This window comes from Dendrobates tinctorius, unplaced genomic scaffold (assembly GCF_039654945.1).
Source record: "Dendrobates tinctorius isolate UK_male_01 unplaced genomic scaffold, ASM3965494v1 ptg000224l, whole genome shotgun sequence".
Taxonomy (NCBI): domain Eukaryota; kingdom Metazoa; phylum Chordata; class Amphibia; order Anura; family Dendrobatidae; genus Dendrobates; species Dendrobates tinctorius.
The window spans coordinates 5,628,001-5,643,725 of NW_027361891.1; positions in this window are offsets into that span (position 1 = coordinate 5,628,001).

The following is a 15,725-nucleotide window of genomic DNA, read 5'->3' on the forward strand; positions in this document are numbered from 1 at the left end:
GTATGGGGCCCTGTCAGCAGAGGGGTCCCACCTCGGACCCCGTCTCTTCTACTGATCAGGCCCCAGTATCAGGATTCTCCAATGCAGTAACTGAACCTGCGTCTGAGACCATGACAGCAAGAGCGCAGGCAGGTAAGAAAAAAGTTTTTTTTTAATTGATTTTATTGAAAGCGGCAAGCTGCACTATGTTTCACTGGCAGGATGGAGACACATGGACATGGACCATGTGTCTTCATCTTGCCCGGGGCAGAATGGAGACATGGGGGCAGGATGGAGACAAGAGGCAGAATGGAGACAAGGGGGCAGGATTAGAGACACGGGGGCAGGATGGGAGACACGAGGCAGAATTGAGACAAGGGGCAGAATGGAGACACCGAGGCAGAATGAGAGACAAGGGGGCAGAATTGAGACGAGGCAGAATGGAGACACGAAGGCAGGATTGAAGACACAGGCAGGATTGGAGACATGAGGCAGAATGGAGACAAGGGCAGGATTGGAGACAAGAGTCAGGATGGGGCAGAATGTAGACAAGTGGCAGAATAGAGTCACGGGGCAGAATGGGAGACACGGGAGCAGGATGGGAGACACAGGGCAGGATGGGAGACAGATGGTGCAGGATTATGTGGCAGGATGGATATGATGGAGACAGATGGGGCAGGATCATGGGACAGATGGGGCAGGATGGAGACAGATGGTGTAGGATCATGGGGCAGGATGGATACAATGCAGACAGATGGGGCAGTATCATAGGACAGATGGGGAGCAATCATGGGACAGGTAGGGCAGTATCATGGGACAGATGGGACAGGATTATTGGACAGATGAGGCAGGATCATGGGACAGATGAGTCAGGATGGGGAGATCATGTGGGGCAGGATGGGACATCATATGGGGGCAGGATAGGAGAGCATATGGCTGGAGCCAGGAATGAGACACACGGGGGCCAGGATGGGGGATATTATTACCATTGGGGCTAATTAAGGGATATTATTACTCTAGGAATGTATTTTATTTTTTGAGGATATTGTTTTAAATGGGGGGGCGGTCCTGTTACTGTGCAGAGCAACACAGTCACCTTTTTCTCTTTATCTAGTGTAGTCTAGAATTTGGGAAAAAATAAGTAATGTGTTCTGCAAGCAGTGCTCTAGATAGCTGTGTTATTTCCTGCAGAGACGAGCCCTGGCTGGAAGAAGTGATGGCGGTCTGTGCTGGATGAAGATTAAAAGCAAAGATGAAGGACTTCACCTTGAGATGTCACTGGTGAGTCAGTGTGCTACCTGTACACTGACACTATATACTATATACAGTGGTCCTATGTACAATGTCACCAGTGATCACTATATTGCCTGTACACAGACACTGCACACTAAGTACAGATCTCCTGTGTATAATGGCACTTATGGTGATATAAGTATTGAGTTTTTTTTATTACTGATTAGTATTGTAGTATTCAGTCACTGTGGTGATAATATGTTGTCCGGCCATGGTGTGGCCGTATTTGTTCCTTGTATATGCTATTATTTGGTCACTATGTGGTGGTAATATGTGGTCTGGCCATGGTGTGGTGGTATTTGTTCCTTGTATGTGGTATTATTGGTCACCATGTGGTGGTAATATGTGGTCTGGCCATGGTGTGGTGGTATTATTGGTCACCATGTGGTGGCAATATGTGGTCTGGTCATGGTGTGGTGATATTTGTTCCTTATATGTGGTATTATTGGTCATCATGTGGAGGTAATATGTGGTCTGGACATGGTGCAGTGGAATTTGTCCCCTGTATGTGATATTATTGGTCTTTTTAAAAATGGAAAAATAAAAATATACCTAAATTTTACTGTATATTTTAACAAATGTTTAATAGGTTAGAGTAGAGTAGGGCCCAACCAAAAGAGTCTACCTTGTCATAGTGGCGGCTTAAAAAATCTTTTGACTGTGGACAGTTCGAGGGGTGGAGGGCGGGGCTGGGGTGGAGCCTGGGGGGAGTCTCAAGGGGGCCACGAAAATTTTGCCAGTGTGGGGCCCCAAAATTCCTAGTGGCAGCCCTGACTGCAGACAGTGACTCCAGCAACTTTAGTGGCATATCAGTAAATCAATATATAGTCATGATGCCAGGAGTATGGCACATGATTACTCCAGCCACAGTTCCAGACTAACTGCTTGTTTTCCATGTATCTACAACTTCCTTTGACTGCAGTAAAGGCAGAGCTGTCAATCATGGAAGAGGTGGCAGAGATAGATGGAGAACAAGTAGGTTGGAAAGTACGCTGAACTGCTTTTTTGTGCTGAAAGACCCTCTTTTTTTTAGGGAACATGTAGCAGTTTAGATCACTACAGCACACTTCAATCTCTGTTTTTCTACCTTCCGGTCATTTATACTCTTCTATATTTACACAACAAAACTGTTTGGAACAATCTACCTAAAGTTCTGAAGAAAAGCTGTTTTAGATGGTAGAATCTGAGGGTGTTTGCACATGCTGCGGATTCTGCTGCGGATCCACAGCGGTTTTGGTCCTGTGGATCCGCAGCAGTTTCTGCTGTGGTGTGCAGTACCATTAAAATCAATGAAAAATGAAAACCGCAGTGCAGACAGTGCGAATTTTTCCGGCCGGATTTGCTGCGGTTTCAAAACCGCAACATGTCAATTCTTTGTGCAGATTCCACTGCGGTTTGGCACCTGCTCCATGGCAGGTGTCAAACCATAGGCTAAACCACAGAAAAACTGCAGATAAACCGCATGACAATCCGCAGCGTGTGCACACACCCTCAGTAGTAATCCTCCAGGACTGAGGATTTAATTCAGACATTGAGTGCTTTCAGTCGACATTAGGAGAAAAGTATTGTAATTGAGGGGCAGAGCCATACACAGATGTAATAACATTTTTATACAAAAGAAATTATTGAACCTTTACAAGTGGCATGATTTTTATAATGGCTAAGTTCCCTATATGAACATATGTGGTTTGATTTGAGGTTTTTGAATGACAGTCTCCTTTACCCCTTCGTGAACTATGAAGTATACAAACATCATAGTTCGTTTCCCGGCATTTGATGCGGGCTTCAGCGATGAGCCTGCATATTTTCAGGAACAAGACAGCTGATCTGAAGAGCTGTAATGTACCCATAACAGCTGCGCGTGGAATCGCGATCCACTTCCGTTTGTTAACATGTTAAATGCCGCTGTCAATCTCTGATAGCAGCAATTAACTTTCACAAACTGGATGCGCGTTACTAGCTCCGCCCATTGGCATCCCTGTCACATGATCGCGGGGTGCCAATGGATTGTCATAACAACCTGGGATCTGCAGAAGTCCCTTGTGGTTGTCATTGCTGATTTGCTATGAGCGCCACCCCGTGTCCAGCATTCATAGCAGATGATAAATTCTGCTACACATAGCAGGGCTGAAGCACTGTTATGAATTAAAAACATATGTAACATGCACAAGTGTGAACAAGTCGGTAAGACAATGCTCACACCACCCAATGGCTGAGACACAACAAGAAAACACAAAATAACAAATTTGAAAAAATACTCTGCAGTAAAAACATGACAGTGATCAGCAAGTGCTGTATAACAAATACAGGGTATTTAGTCGATATGTTTTTTGCAAAAAATATATACCAAGCTGCTTCACCACGTCACGGTAACCCTTCACGAAGCAGTCCCTATCTAATGTATTTAAAACCTGAACATCTGAACAGTGTCTAAAATGAACAGGATTCGGACAGGCGCTTCTTAGTATGGGCTTGTGGTGCAGGACAGCTCATTTATGTGCATGGTATACAGGAGAGGGGTGGGGTCTCCCAAACCATGCTGCTTGACGTGGTGAAGCAGCTTGGTATATATTTTTTGCAAAAAACATATCGACTAAATACCCTGTATTTGTTATACAGCACTTGCTGATCACTGTCATGTTTTTACTGCAGAGTATTTTTTCAAATTTGTTATTTTGTGTTTTCTTGTTGTGTCTCAAGCACTGTTATGAGTAGCACAAGTGATCAGATGACTGAAGCTTCAAGTCTCCTAAGGAAACTGCTAAAGCAAGTAAAAAAAACAAACATGTTTTTAAAAATATAAAAAAGTCAAAGTTCAAATCACTGTTTTGCCCCATTCAAAATAAAACAATAAAAAAGACATGGTATATTTGGAATTGCCACTGTCAGAAACAGTCAATCTGTTCAAGTATACAAATAATTAATCCAATTGGTAAACGGAGTAATGAGAAAGGAAATCAAAAGCCAGAATTACGTTTTTTTGGTCACTGCAATATTGCCATGAAATGTAATAACGGGTGAACAAAACATTGTACCTACCGCCAAAATTATATCAATAAAAACGTCAGATCGACACACAAAAAAATAAGCCTTCAACCAGTCCCAGATCTAAAAAAAATAGAGACACTACAGATTTGGAAAATAGCGCCATTTTTTTTTTTTTACAAAATTTGGATTTTTTTTTTCACCACTTAGATAAGAAACAACTTTTACATGTTTGGTGTCTATGAACTCGTAATGACCTGGAGAATCATAATGGCAGGTCAGTTTTAGCATTTAGTGAACATGGTAAATAAACAAAACAATTGCAGAATTGCACCTTTTTTTGCATTTTCCAATACACTACATGGTAAAACCAATGGTGTCATTCAAAAGCACAACTCATCCCGCAAAACATAAGCCCTCACATGACTATATTGACGGAAAAAATGAAAAAACTATGGCTCAGGGAAGGAGAGCGTGCAAAAAAGAAAACTCAAAAACGGAAACTCTCAAGGTCATCAAGGGGTTGAACTACTGCTTTCATAAACAGGAGCATTATAATAGTAACAAGATTGTCAGAAATCAATAATTACAAATATAATTTTAATTGATAGCAAATAAAAGTGTCACTCCTGAAATGTTTTTGTCTTTTTACTTTAAAGTATTTAGACTAAAACTAACTGATATTTCCAAAAGAAATAACTTTTTATGACATCAGCAGCTTCAGCTCAAGAGATCTATGAACAGCCTCCCTCTTCCCTATCCACCTGATGAAGCAGCCACTTGACATGGAGTGCTGCTCTGCACATTGTATGGGGAGAGCCATGTACCGGCTGAGCCCCAGCTCCAATGATAATCGGCCATGGCCAACCCGGAGGGATGTGGGACAAAATAAATAGAACATTATTTATTTTTTTTTTTTTAAATGACCAATTAGAAAAAATCTATGGTCACAATTAGCTATGTGAATGTTTTGTCGAGAGAAGCGATACACACAAAATATCCCTAAATTACAGAAAATATAAATACACTGAGGATAACAAGTTTCATATGTGTCTTTACTTATATCAATTGTTTCAATTTCATTCAGTTTCTACAAATAATAGTTATAGAACAGAGACCAGTCAGTTTCACTTGACCTCTAATGATTATATATAAGAAACACTTGCAGATGAAACTAGATGCATTATTAATGTACATCTTATGTTTTTTTTCTCAGTCGTTCACTTCCCATAGGATATAACTCGTTATTCCTGTGCACGTAGCTCAGGCCTCTCAGTGTACTGCTGCTATGATCATAGTGGATAAATAAATTAAGTTCTGGTTTTCACGTTAACTTGACCTGAACTGAGTGTTTTACAGACCAGTGCAAGCTATTTTTGGCTGCAGATTAATAAACAACAGTTGACATTTCTACTGAAGAATTCTGGTCAGAGATTTGACAGTCTGCCACGCTCGTGTGTCATCTTGCCTGAATGTTACGGAATATCTAACTCCATTTCATACCTGGAAGCACTTTGTCAACTGGAGATAAGTCTAACTTTTGGAAAATAAACAAAAATTGATGTCAATGTGGGTTTCTCAAAGCAAAAAAGCAAATCCTTCTAGCTAAAGCCATCATAGCACACTGCCATTGTCTACACTACTACAGTATTACAAATATTAATAGCCTTATCTTATTTATATAATATAAAAGGTGACCAATTCCTCCAATGGACCATCCCTGATGAAGGAAACCGATCATTTCCGAAACTAGTAGCAAGGAATTAGTCCGCAACTTGCCCCGTACTCCATCACGTGACCGCTGACGTCATGAAGGTCCTGCTGGCTACACAGATGCCACAGGTCCTCACCGTGAAATATCCACGCTAGCGCAACGTCGCAGCTGGGAGTGCTAGGAGCGTCTGTCACCGGCCGGGACAGTGCTCCGGAAGTTTTTTACCAAACTTATGCTGCCAATCCAACAGAATCCCTTGTTCTCCTGTAACAAAAAAAATAAAAAAACAACAATATCCATACCTCTCCGCAGTTCAGTCAGGTCCCCCTCTGCAATCCATCACAAGGGGTTAACTAGTTTACAACCGGGAGCGGTACTAATGCTGTCATCCTGGCTGTAAACCACTGCAGAATGAATGAACTCATGTCTGCACAGGCTCCCCGGCTGACCGGGGATGAACTGATTAGCGTGGGAAAGTTTCTGAACTTTCTCCCATGCTGTCTGTTCATCTCCGGTCAGCCGGGGACTCCATGCAGCCTCAGTGACATCAGCAGTTGTCAGTGAGGCTGCGCGGAGTCCCTGGCTGACCTGAGGTGAACTCAGGAGTGTGGGGAAAAGTTCAGAAACTTTCCCACGCTTATTAGTTGATCCCTGTATTCACCATACTTGTTCATGGAATGCTTTTCATTGTTATTATTGGAATGTGTACATGTATATTGTAGATCCAGAATAAAGGGCGCGGAAGAATAACCATAAAACAACACATTTGAAAACAAGAGACAATAACGTGCCACTGAGTTTCAATAATTATTTAGCACCAATAACTTCTATAGCCTCTGTAATTCTAGTCCTGGCTGCAGAATGAATTACCTGAGAATCAATCAGTCAGCCTACTATGACACTCTGATGGGGAATTTGTAATTTTTTATATCTTACAACTAATTTCTGATGATTTATATTCGACCATATAAAGGATGAATGTGCAAGGAAACAAAAGGCATGTAAAAAACATTAACTTAAAATTATCTTCAAGTGCAGTTCTGAAAACTATCAAGCACTATGATAAAACTGGCACACAGTAGCACTATCTCATTAAGGAAGTGTAAGGTGGTGGGCTGTACTACTGTGTCACTACCCCGAAGACAACTATCGCACAAAGTGAATAGTTATGCATATTTTACATATATTGCGATTATATATACATATATATATATAATGTATAATATGTATATATAATGTGATTATATATACTGTGACAGGGTCACTGTATGTGAGGGGAGATATGTGTCACAAAGATTGCTTTCTTCCGTGATCTAAAAGCCCATACACTTCTCACCAGCATGCTGTGTGCTGAAGGTTAATCAGCCATGATAAGGGACCAGATTTTTAGGTGAGTAGGTCAGAGATGGGCTGGACGCCTACTCACCGTATCTCTACCTCACATGTATTCAGACTGTCTAGCAGCCGCAAATCATGCAGCTGCGTCGACAAAAACTATATCTACGAGCACGCCAAAATACTCGGAAGACACCCGAGCATGCTCGGGAAAACCCGAGCAACGAGTATACTCGCTCATGACTAATAACTAACACTAGAGAAGAGAGAGAAAGGATTCAGAATTATCTAGATAAGCTTGAACAAGTGGGCAGCGACTAATAGGATAGTATTTAACAGGGAGAAATGCAAGATTTTACATCTGTGCAACAAAAACGGAAATTACATCTACAGCATGGGAGAAATAGAGCTAAGCAACAGCACATGTGAAAAAGACTTGGGTATACTACTTGATCACAGACAAAAGTTTGATGACGCAGCAACAAAGGCAAATGCAGTTCTAGGATCTATTGAGAGAAGCATAGAATCTAGATCACGCAAAGTAATCCCCTCTAATCCTTCTTGTTCAAGCCTCATCCAGAATACTGTGTCCAGTTCTGGGCACCATTTAAAAAAAAAACATTGAAAAACTGGAGCTAGTTCAGTGAAAAATGACCAGAATGGTGAGCGGACTGTAAAGTATGTCCTATGATGAACGGTTAAAATATATGGGAATGCTTAGCTTGCAAAAAAGAAGGCTAAAAAGAGGCTGAATTGATGTCTACAAATATGTGAAGAGTTGTCACAGTGTAGAGGGATCATCCCTAGGCCGGGGTCAGACTTGCGAGAAACTCGCACGAGTCTCGCACGTCAATACCCGGGACTGCCGCCGACACTCGGGACCGGAGCGCTCAGCTACATACATGCAGCTGAATGCTCCGATCCGAGCGCCGGCTGCAGTGCCGTGTATTGACGTGCGAGACTCGTGCAAGTTTTTCGCATGTCTGACCCCGGCCTTAGTCTCATTTGCACATGGAAACATGAGAAACAACAGAATGAAACTGAAAGGGAGAAGATACAGATTAGATATTAGAAAAAACTTATTGACAGTGAGTGTGATTTTAACGAATGGAAGCGGAGGCACAGGTGATGAAGTTCGGTTTTATTTTTTGAGTGGAACCTCGAGACCTCAGTCCGGGGGGCTCCGAAAGGGGTGTATCTAGTGAGCCCCAGGTATCCGTAGTAAGATCCCTTGAACAGGACCAGAGTGGAATACCTGGGGGACACAGGTGCTACCTCCATTTAGACCTCGGATATGAGGCAGCTGTCCCAGCGGGACAAACGGGTAAACAGATATTACAGATATGGTGGAGCTGACCGGCGGACATCGGGTATATGAGATGAAGCTGGCTCTGGCGAGGATAGTCAGGTTCCGGGTAGACGGAAGGAAGCTGGCTCCAGCAACTTTAGCGTTGTCCACGGGTTCGGATGGCGAGTGGCGGAACGGGATGGCACTTGTGTGTATAGGTACAGATGTCATCTAGGATAGCCGAACAAGAGGTCACTGATATTCTGTGGAAACAAACAGTATAAGCAGAGTGTGAAATGGAATGCTATATCAGTGCAGACAGAGCAGGGACAGAACCCGATTTAGCAAGAGTAGATACATGTTGCTGCGGCACTATCCCCATGGAGGAGTGGGCAGAAATAGTAATCAGTGAGCTGCTATTGATTAATTGCTATTTTCAAAAAATGCGCGCTGTCCCTTTAAGAGCCCGGAGGGAAGCACGCACTCATCCTAAGCATTCTCCCAAGAGGCCTGCTGGCAGCGTGCCAGGAAGTGAGGGAGAGAGACACAGCAGGATGCCGAGGGACAGACAGAGAGCAAGGATCATGACAGGGACCTTCCAGAGGTACAGGGGCAGCATCAGGAGCAGGCGCGGGTGAGGGACCCCACCTGGGGGCAGCGCCAGAACCGGGTGCAGGGCCAGAACTGGGACCGGGTGTAACAGTGATCAATGAGTGAAACAGACTGCCACTAGAGGTGGTGAGTTCTCCTTCAATGGATATCTTCAAACAGAGGCTGTACAGACATCTGTCTGAGTTGGTTTAGTAAATCCTGCTTTGAGCAGGAGGTTGGACACGATGACCCTGGAGGTTCCTTCCAACTCTAACATTCTATGATTCTATGATAGTATAATGTAATCTATAGTGTATAGCAGTGTTATAAGTAATGTTGGTAATGTATAATATAGGATGTGATGATATAAGGCATTATGATGTATAGTGATGTAATGTATGATATCATAGAATGTTAGAGTTGGAACGGACCTCCAGGGTTATCATGTCCAACCCCTGGCTCACTCTTCCAATTGGATGTCCAACCATTCATCACTCACCACTCTGAGTGCAATCACTGAGCCAGTTATGAATCCACCTAACTGTAGCCTTGTGAATCCCATACTTGGTCATTTTTTAAAGATAGTATGAGATATTTTATCAAATGATTTGCTGAAGTCAAGATATACTACAGCTACCGCATGTTGTAGTTGTTTGTATAGACCGTGTTGTAGTGTTTGCATAGAATATAGGTGAAAGGCTACATCTGCACTGCAACAGTCTGCAGAGTCAGAGAGAGTTAATGTTGGAACTAGTCCACAGGGGGAGAGCTTAGTGTTAGGGTAAAGGGCCTTTTACACATAGCGAGATTGCTAGCGATATCGCTAAAGCGTCACCGATTTTGTGACGCAACAGCAATATCGCTAGCGATCTCGCTACATTTGACACTTACTTCCGACCGCCCCCCCGCTGGATATCGCTGATCACGCTGGAACGGTCTGGGCCATTTTCTCCTCGTTGGCATCCCACTGGTGCCGACTAGCGATGCATGGACGCAGGCGGAAGTCGTCATCATCGCTGCCGTGTGACAGGGAGGAGCGACCGCCGAGCATTGCTGCATCGTTGCTGCGTCGCTGGTGAGATCTGCCTGTTTGGCAGCTCACTAGCGACCATTTAGCGATGCACCAGCGATCCTGACCAGGTCGTATCGTTGTCGGGATCGCTGGTGCATCGCTAAATGTAACGGGACCCTTAGTGACTGCTTCCTGATAGTTAAAGAGTGATAAGCTCAAGTAGCAGTAGGAAGTGTCTGAGCAGTGCTGCTGCTTGAGTGAACTACAACTAAGGAGACAAGGAAAAAGTGTAAACTGACAGAAGAGACAGAGTGGAATTCCACCTTAAAGGGGTCCTTGGATAGGATGACTTGTCACAAGAAACCCTGAACTAGCTAAACGCCAAAGGTAACGAACCTAAACAGGACTGAGTTTGTGGGAACTAGTGGGTGTCCCTAGCCATAGATCCAGTGCATCTATAGTGAAAGTAAAGGTAAAAATAGAGAGACCTGCTGATCAGGGCTGTAGCGACAAGCTAGGCTGTGACAAAGTAGGGTGAAAAAGTGAGCTTCACCGGTCCTGGAGTAGGTACTGTATGTGTGAAGATGTGTTATACTGTGAAAGAAACATCCATATGACTTTGTACCCATTACACCTAGTACATAACCCTTGTCAAGTTCAGTAAAGACCCCATGTTTGAACTGAAGTTTTCTTTATTAACCTGTGGAACTCGTGGTCCTGGCCAGCCAATACTATCGGCTACTGGCGACTTGCACAGGCACAAGGCCCTCACAACACTAACACCCAACCAGGACCCACAGTTTTCTGTAAAATGCCAAGGCGTGATGAAGCAGCAGCTCGGTCATGACTACCTCTTTTTGCCACTTTACAAAAGCACGCCCATCAAAGTTTTTATTCTCTTAATAAATTGCAATCATCATATTATATAGCACTGTGAACTTACAATTGCCAATTGTGCCCTTCTACCCAGCTAATTACTCTCTTTTCTCTGCTCTGTAGAAACAGGAAGTCTTTTTTCGCTGCATTTATCGTTCCCCTCTTCAATTGCTGACTCAGCTGCTCCGTCTCCCCCCCGCCAGGGACTTTTGCAGTGACTCATGACTCAAACAGGGAAAATTGACCTCCTGTTTCTACATAGCGTTTAGAAGGTTTCAGCTAGACAGTATTTAATCATGTGATGTCATAGACCTAAAGAATTAACTGGGTAGAAAGGCAAAATGAGCAATTGTAAGTACATAGTGCTATATAATATGATGACTGCGATATATTAAGAGGATTTTTTTTATGGGAGTGCTTCTTTAATAGAATACCAAGAATTACCTCTGCTCCTTAAGATCAATGCATCAATCAGACTTATCGACCTCAGGAGCCTCAAATTGACAGCACCTCGGCTAACTGCCCTCATAAATTCACAAACATCAAGTAACATACACATCTCAACATCAAATCTACAGATGAGGCTGTTAGAAAAAGGCCTTTATGGTCGAATTGATGCATAAGGCTGTGTGCGCACGTCCGGAATTCCCACGGATTTATGCGTTTTTGCCGCGAAAATACAGAGAAAACTCTGCAAAAATGCATAAAATAAGCAACCATTGAATTCAATGGCATTCCGCACATGCTGTGCTAATGCGTATTTTTCCGTGGCGGAATCGCATCGCGGGAAAATACGCAGCAGGCTCATTCTTTGTGCGGAATCACGGGAATTCCGCACACATAGGAATGCATTGTTCCGCTTACTTTCCGCATGTGGCTGTGCCCACCATGCGCAAAGTAAGCGGAAAATGTGCGGATGGTACCCAGGGGTCTGGAGGAGAGGAGACTCTCCTCCAGGCCCTGGGTACCATATCCCTGTTAAAAAAAAGTATTAAAATAAAAAATCGTGATATTCTCACCTTCCGGCATCCCACGCAGCATCCCCAGGCCTCAGCGACACTCCCGCCAACTCCTGTTCCCAGTGATGCCTTGCGACAATGACCTTTGATGACACAGCGGTATCGCGAGCCCGCTACATCATCAAAGGTCATTGTCGCAATGCATCGCTGGGAACGGGACTTGCCGGGAGCATCGCTGAGGCCTGGGGATGCTGCGGGGGACACCATGAGAATAACACGATTTTTTATTTTTTTTATTATTTTAAACTTTACATCTTTTTACTATTGATGCTGCATAGGCAGTCTCAATAGTAAAAAGTTGGTCACACTAGTCAAACACTGTGTTCGACAAGTGTGACCAACCTGTCAATCAGTTTTCCAAGCGATGCTACAGATCGCTTGGAAAACGCTAGTATTCTGCAAACTAATTGCGCTTGCAAAACGCTAGTTTTTCACGGGAAATACGCGGGAATTACGCATGAGGATTTCTAGCGTATTTCCCACGGCACGGAATTGCCACAGAAATTTCCGCGGAAATTCCGCAATGTGTGCATATAGCCTCATAGTCACTACTGAGAACTGCAAACAAGACAAAGAGACTTTTTTGGGCTAAGCAACACGAGGGCTGGTCATAGATCAGTGGAAATCTGTACTGTGCTCTAAGAGTTTTGATATCAACTGAAATGTCTTTGTGAGATGCAGAAAAATGAGCTGATGGTTTCTGTATGTGTTATTCCCATCATGAAGATGGGGTTGCTTTGCTGGTGACGTTGTTGGTAATATTTTCCAAATTCAATACACACTTACCCACCACGGTTACCACAATATTGTGCAATAACATGCCATCCCATCTGGTTTGCTCTTAATGGGACCATCATTTGTGAAGCAACAGGACAATGACCCAAAACACATCTCCAGGCTATATAAGGGCTTTATCACTAAGAAGACACAATTGAGATGGTTTGGGATGATTAAAATTGCCACTTGAATTAAAGGGGTTTTCCCCACAAACAAAAAATAAGTTCCACAACTGGATGCGATAAAAACAAATGTTCCTGTGCTGAGATAATCTCATAAATGTGCCCCTGCTGTGTACTGTGTAATGGCTGTGTCTAACCGTGCAGGGACTTATTCTTGACAGTATAAAATGAATAGAAGTCAAATGTATACATTTTTTTTAATTATAGCTACATTTCAATACATTTGCTTACCTCATATTGAGGAATTTAAACATACACCCATTTTTTCGAATAAAATAAATCGAACCATTGGCTCTAGTTTAATGAAATCTGATATTGGTTCTTTTAAGAAGTCCCATCAATCCACACTGACCGGTATTGACATAAAAGGTTGTTTCCCATGTCTATCCTGTGTTAATTGCTGTCTAATGATAAAGGGTTCTAAATTCTCTGACCCTACAACAAATGAAGAGTTTAGTATCAGATATTTCTTAACATGTGACTCTGAATATGTCATTTATTTATTGGAGTGCCCTTGTTCCTTATGGTATGTCGGTGAAACAACATGCGATTTTAAGACTAGGATCAATCAACAGCAGCATACCATAAGGAAGAGGAGGATGGACTTACCAGTTTCAAAACACTTTACTGAGAAATCTCATACGGAGAAACAGCTGCGTTTTCGTATCATTGATACTGTACCAGTAATGAGGAGGGGAGGTGATCGCATAAATTAAAGAGAAAGGAACTTGAATGGATAGCGAGATTAAACACTCTGAGACCACATGGTCTCAACGTTCATTTTAAGTTTAATCAGATCACCTAATGATGTATCTTCATTACATTAATATGTTTATTATTAATGGACATGTTTTGTTTTATATGATTAATTCTTTTTTTCTTTGATTTTAAGTCTCACATCTTCTGGGGCTGATGCACATGTTTTTGTTATTTTTTTTATTTTTTATCATTTTTTCATTGAGCGTGTTTGTAATTTCTCTTATTTTTTGTTCTTTGTTTCTATTTTGTTTTAACTATGTGATAACTGACATACGTATGCTATTAATATATGGTAGCGAGAAGTATTGGATTTCTCCATGCAATTGATAGATTCCTATTAAGTACCATTGGTAAAAAAGGAGGTTTAATTGATTATACTAAGGGATTTGGGTCTGTATTGTGTCACATAGTGGTAGGTTGATGGTGGGGATTCATACTCCCTCCCATTTCACCATATCCACATAAGAGGTACGGGATGTCACACTTAATTGTTGTGATACTCCTTTACCAGGTGACAATTTGGGATTTATGTCCTGACCAATCCGTTATGCCACACTCCTCTATATGTTATTATATGGGTACTTTATATTTTGCATTTTATATGCTTTTATTGCAAATAGAGATCATATTTATTTTGATTATATTAATGCCCAATACTGCTATCTGTCCTTTTCTTCTTATAAGTTTTTTATTGTCATTTACCGTATATGATAATATTGAATTTTTTGTTTTTTTATACATCATCATTTAAATCTTTTTTATTATGGCACTTTGGAGCTTAATTGTTCCTCTGTGCAGTTATACACATATAGAATTATGAGTGATTTGAGAGACCTGTGCAATACGGCTGCATTGACATACTACATAGTTTAAATGGGCATATATCGCTATTGGAACCTTTTCCAATATGGTGTATGGAGCTTCAGTGACCCTTTGCGCAGTTTCACACGCTTGGTATTAGGGGTATGTTATTCTGACATCACAGACATGCGCAATGAGGCTGTGTGGACACCGGCGTTCAGGCACGTAGCTGTATTTTGTAACTGTGATTGCATTTTCAACTCTTATTAAGATGTGACACCTGAAATCATTTTGATATTTGTAGATTATTTGATGTATTTATTACTGTCTAAGTTATGTATGTAACTAATAATATTGTCCTACGACAAATTATCTATATACAATTTGAACTGAGCACTTTATGCACTATATATCTATCACTGCATATAATGTACAGTATATTTTTAATGATTTTTGTTTAATTGATGTACCGAATTGTTGACATGTGCACCATATATATACCTGTACTATTGCTATACACATTGCTTGAAAAAGGATTTCATATTCGAAATGTCGCCACACCATTGGGCACTAAAGTTCACCTTTTTTAAATTATGTGGTGTTTCCCTGCTTTTTGCTTTCTACATTTCAATACAGATTAGAGCAGCTGCTATACCATTCAGTGACAAAATAAAATAATTTGTGGTAAAAATGTTTTTAATTCTAGTTTGTCTCTCTAGCTTTTATTTGTAACTGCCTGCTGGAGGTAATTTGATATGGCTCTGGCACTGCTCCTCATTTTTCTTCTTGCACAAAGGAGGAGGTATGTAGAGGTCCTGCTGCTAGGTTGTTGCCCCACTACGACCCCCTCCACATCTCCTGGTGTAGTGACATATCTCCTGGTATCTGCTTCATGCTCTGGACACTGCGCTGACAGACACAGCTACCCTTCTTAATAAGGAAGAGGAACAGCATCCGGTCTGGGTGAAAAATTGTATCAAAAATTTATTCTGCCAGTACAAAATACAACGTTTCGGCCATATTGTGGCCTTTTTCAAGTATAACATAACAGCACATAACAGTTATTTCTTGCCTGCCATTCCCCGTGCCCTCTTTTCTTTTCCTTTTTTTCTTT